Source organism: Cyprinus carpio, chromosome A10, assembly GCF_018340385.1.
Source record: "Cyprinus carpio isolate SPL01 chromosome A10, ASM1834038v1, whole genome shotgun sequence".
In the NCBI taxonomy this organism is placed as follows: domain Eukaryota; kingdom Metazoa; phylum Chordata; class Actinopteri; order Cypriniformes; family Cyprinidae; genus Cyprinus; species Cyprinus carpio.
Window position 1 is genome coordinate 3,731,269 of NC_056581.1, and position 6,290 is coordinate 3,737,558.

The following is a 6,290-nucleotide window of genomic DNA, read 5'->3' on the forward strand; positions in this document are numbered from 1 at the left end:
CATATATATATATATATATATATATATATATATATATATATAAAACACACACACACACACACACACACACACACATACTATATATATATACACACACACACACACACATAAACACACACACACACACACACACACATTTATATATATGTATGTTGCAATGTCACATTATTTCCCTGATTATTTAAATCCTCAACTCTGTAAAAAGCCCTATATATATATATATATACAGTATACACACACACAAACACAAAACCAATGCAAAAAATATAAATAAATATAAATAAAAAATGTAAACAAGTAATCTTGTATTGTCATTTTATTGATCAATAATAATAACAATATTTAATTATATAATATAAATAAATATTTTAAAATAAATAATATAAAGATAAATAATATAAATATGTTTTCCCTTTTCAATTTGGATATAAATGTGGCTTGGACATGTTTTTGTGCATAAAATAATTATTTACAAAGTGTTTTGTTCTTTATGAATTCATGAATCAAGGAAAATAACTAAACAAAATTTTTAAGTGTTTAGTTTAGTGTTTTTTATATAAATTCCCCAACAGTAATTTGTGATGTGACTTGTATGATGTATGGTTTCTGATGTAACCATATGCAACAAAGCAAAATATTCACCTTTACTGTGTGCTGCAGATTTAATTTGCTCCAGGCTGTTTGAGACAAACTGAGTCAGCGTGTATGTAATATCTGTTCAAAAGTCTGTGAGCTTATGGCCATTTCAAGAGCGGTCTGCCTATGCTTGAATGAGCAGTGTCAAAGGAAGAAGGCTTTAAATAAATAAAAGGAAAAGGACAAATTAGTCCATCCAGCCGGCACTCCTGAGCCACGTTTATTTGTTCTCCCTCGACACAAAGAGCTGGAGGAGAGTGAGTGAGTGAGTGAGTGAGTGAGGGATGCAAAATCCTCCTCTCTTCCTTCAGATTTAAATGAACAAGATCTCACATCAAACAAATAATACATTTTATTTTACCTCAATAAACTCCTAATTTGATGCTTATTAATAGTTAGTAAGGTAGTTGTTAAGTTTAAGTATTGTATATATGTAGATGCAGAATATGTGCTTAAGTACTAATAAACAGCAGATATGTAAATAAAAGGCATGCTAATAAGCAACTAGTTAATAGTGAGAATTGGTCCCTATACTAAAGTGTTACTGTCATGGTTGACTATAAAACGACTGGCTGGTTAATGTGGTTAAATGAACTGACCGTGCAAAATGAAATTCGGTCAACATTTACTGAATCTCATGTTGACAGAACGTTTAGTTGTTGAATTAGTATTCCTTTAATAAGTCTTTAAATGAAACAAATGCCCATCCGCCGGCATAGTGCTGTCTGTTTGGACTTGTTTCCATTACTACCTTGTTTTTGCTGCATTCACTCTTGACCCGAGGGGGTATTTAATTGGTAGTGTCTGAAATAAAAGCAAGTTAATGCAGAGAAAATGACTTCAGTTCTTTAAAAGGGTCTGAAATAATCTTAGAATGAAATGCTGATCAAACAGCTTCTTGACGATATGCAGTATACTGTAGATCCTCACGTTAATCCACAAGTAATCCTTGATCTGTTCTTATTTCTCTCCTGATTCAAACGAGATGACTTTTTCACTGCAAGCAATATGGTAGCACTTTATTTTACAGTCCTGTTCCTCATGTACATACTATGTACTTATTATAGTAATTACAATAACTATGTAATACCTAGGTACGAACCCTGAACCTACCCCTAAACCTAACCCTACCCCATGTAGTTACCTTGTATTACCAGAACTTTCTTAGATAAATACACTGTAAGTACTCTATAAGTACATGTAAGTACACATACTGTAAAATAAAGTGCAACCAATATTATTCATAAAGAACTTGTATTTTAGCCGGAAACAAAGGTTTAAATTAAAACACCTTGATGATGGATTTGTTTTGTTTTACTTCACAAGATATTAATTGATGGACTTGAGTGGTGTGGATTACTGTGATGTTTTTATCAGCTGTTTGGACTCTCATTCTTACAGCACCCATTCACTGCAGAGCATCCATTGGTGAGCAAGTGATGTAATGCTACATTTCTCCAAATCTGATGAAGAAACAAACTCATCTACATCATGGATAGCCTGAGGGTGAGTACATTTGCAGCAGTCACTTTTCCCACATACGTACCACAGTCATCTTTCACTGTTGAGAAAATTGATTAATTATATTAATGACTCATCCTGCACCCCACAGTTTTTTGTCCAATCAAATGCTAAGAATGTCCCTCTCTGACAAACAATGTTCACAATGTTACTCGCTCAACTGAAAATGCTAGTAAATTAATTTCTCCTGAGCTCCACACGACATTAATTAATAAACCCACAACTTATTAATTTGTGTCCATGTTTTATTATTTTATCAATTTGTTGACCGAATTAATTAGTACAAGTAAGCCACAATTTCATTAAAATGATGGAACTAATTGATAAAACATGTCATGTGCATGGCTCCATACTAATCACAAATTTACAATGTGACTTAATTTTAAATTGCCAACAACATAATCACGAATATATCTCTTCTTAGGCAGAATCCAGTGCCTCATGGGGAAAAGTTATAGATGTGGACACACATTTGCATGTTTATTTGCATTTCATCATGTTTGTAATTCATACAGCAGCCACCTCTGAGACACATCTAACGGCTCGTCCCTTGTGTCACTGTCAGAGACTGTAAAACACGCATCCAGCACACGCTCTCAACACCGGCTCAGTACGGAGCCGAGGGAATGGAGAGAGGCCGAGAGATCACTGACAGAGAGAATGAGGTTCATCTCAGAGACAGATCATTCAAGGCATGTCATAAAACATCAATACTCCTCTAGTGCATGCTGGGAAACATTATGGCCTTAAATAATTCAGCACAGGAAGAAATTCCTTCATTTTACTAAAACCTCACATCATCTATACGTTTTGATCAGTTTTAATTGATCTAAACATATACACACTGTCAAAAAATAAATAATGTATGTGTTATTGATTATAACAAATAATATAAAATAATAAAATACAACACAATAAAATATAACATAAAAAAATATAAAATAATAAAAAATAAACTATTAATATAATATAATATAATATAATATAATATAATATAATATAATATAATATAATATAATATAATATAATAAATATTTTATACTTTATAAATATAAAATATACTATCTTTGCTGTGACATGAAGAGTCTGAATACTAACACTAAAATGAATAATATAATATTAATATAATATAATATAATATAATATAATATAATATAATATAATATAATATAATATATATAATATAATATAATATAATATAATACAATAATACATATCAGTTCTGGGTGGATTACTTACAAGTTAGTAACGTAATCGATTACATTACACATTTTAGGTAATATAATCTGACTACTTTTTGATTACTTTTAGATTACTTTTGACCTGACTTGTTTATCACATTGATTTAAATAACATAGTTGTATACCATATTGATTTAAAAAAAAAAATACAAAGAGAAAGAAAATATTTTCCATTTGTTTTTATTAATGACACAAAGTGCATTAAATATTACATTACAACAAGGTTTCATCAGTAGTTGATACAATGTTGAAACGTTGAGGAAACACTTCTTAAAATGTACAATTTTTTTTTTAAATTATAGCTACCTGACTAGTGACTAGTCTGTGTGTGAATGTCCACAAAACTGGAAGTCTTTCTGTTTGCATATAAGCGTAGGTTATTTTAGAAATGAACATTTAAACGAAGAATTAGGGAGAATCAATAAATTATGAATACTCTATTCCTAATGTGTAAATAATATGTAATCATGAAATCAATATAAATGTAACTGCAGTCTGATTAGGAGTATTATAAAATGGAACATAATCTAATTACAGTACTTAATTTTTGGAATCTGATTACGTAATCCAGATTATATGTAATCAGTTACTACCCAGAGCTGAATATAATATAATCATATAAATATTCAAATAATAATATTCATTTTAGTGCTAGTATTCAGACTCTTCACTATGGCAAAGCAAAGTTTAGCTCCTCTGTACCTGAATTGAATTGTCTCTAGAAAGTGATTGGAGAGCCAGATTTACCTGATCAGACATGATTTAGAAACACACACATCTGTCTAAACTACGTCCCACAAGACAGATACTGTCGTGGTGACTTTGGCATATGAAGGTCTTTGAGCGCCCAGCCAGCTCTGAAACACAGTGAACCCACAAGACAGAGGACTGATGTTATCAGATTCTCTCAATCCAATCTGACAGAGTGCACATCCAAAACAAACACAACCACAGTTTCTACACTGGACTGCTCTGCCGCAAAATGAGTGTTGCATGGATATTAAGCAATAAAATAAAGAGAAACTGAAAACGGTAAGCAATAAATGTTTATGTAGCTTGTTTTGTCCATATTATATGCTTACAAACTACTAAGAGCTTCAATAAGCATCTGACACAGTAGTTTTTTATTTTCATATGTTCAAAGGGCTTATCTTTTTTTCTCTAGTATCTTACATTTCAGGTATTTTTCACATATTTTAAATGCCTAGTAAAACACACACACACACACACACACGCACACGCACACACACACACACACACACACACACACACACACAATAGGGTTCAGTTCATTCGCATTAAGGAACTAACAATGACCAATACTTTTACAGCATTTATTTAAGGATTAGGTCAATGAAAAATCTAAATTTGGTGAAAATATACTCTAAGATGTTGATGAGTTTGTTTCTTCATTGTAACAGATTTGGAGAAATGTAGCATTACATCACTTGTTCATCAATGGATCCTCTGCAGTGAATGGGTGAAAACAACAGGGGATGGACTTTATCACTAGAGGAAGCATTATTATGGATTATTATGGTTTCTTAAAAAATATGCAGCTTTTGGCTTCACAAGATGTTAACTGATGGACTTGAGTGGTGTGGATTACTTGTGGATTATTGTGATGTTTTATCATCTGTTTGGACTCTCATTCTGACGGCACCCATTCACTGCAGAGCATCCACTGGTGAACAAGTGATGTAATGATAAATTTCTCCAAAACCAACGCTATCTCACGACCAATTCGTACGTATTTTATGAGGTAACTTATTCGTACGAATTTGTACAACCTCTCGTACAATTTGTCTAAACCCCAGTGTCGGGTAGGTTTAGGGGCGGGGTTAGGTGTAGGTCATTCTTGTAGGTCATTCTTCAAATACAAATAAACCACCTCGTAAAATATGTACGAATTGCCATGAGATTGGGCTGCCAAAAATGTCCCAATGATGAAACATTTTTGAGGGAACAATTCCTTTAATCTACTATGTTTAATGTAAATTTATATATATATTAATACATTTTTAACAGTTCAAGTCATATACATTGTACAAACTAACATGAGTTAACAATGAACAATACAAACTGATAATTTTTAGCATTACACAAATGATGCAAAACTAGTTGTTCACTCTTAGTTCATGATATCTAATGCATTAATTAATGTTAACAAACTGAACCTTATTGTAAAGTGTTGACAATAAAACTAATGTCAGATTTGCCAAAGATCAATTCAGTGTGGCATAAAGTTTATTTTGTTAAATCATGCTAATTTATGTTCTTACCTGTTGCTTACCTCAAGTTCAGTGTGTGATGTTGATGACAAATGTTTCATAAAAGAAAAATCTAAAATGACTTATCACATGATATATACAAATTGTCAAGGAAAAACTTGTGAGGCAAAAGCTGAGGAAAGGTCAGCCTCCCAACCAAAAATATAATGGAAAATGTTGACATTCAAATTCACATAATTAATCTGATTCTATTCAAATAATGCACAATATTCTGAATGTATAATTCGATACAGAATATTTAAAATACTGCACCTACTAAATGTGATATTACAAGTAGACTAGACATATCTTGGAATCAGAAAATGAACCAAAATGTTGATCAAATAATGTAGGTTATATGAATTTAACTTTGTATTCAACTTCAACACATGCCAAAAAGTTTTCAACCAATTTATTATCCACATTGTATTCTTAATTGTATTATCAATTACAGGACCATTTCGGCATCACCTTAAAACATGAAACAATATTATTTATCTATGGCTGAAACAAAAATACTGTGATAAAGCAGTGCTGCAAAAACTAATAATTATAATAATAATACTAAAAATAATAATACATTTGGTATTAACAGGCACTGAAACGTGTATGTGTGCAGATG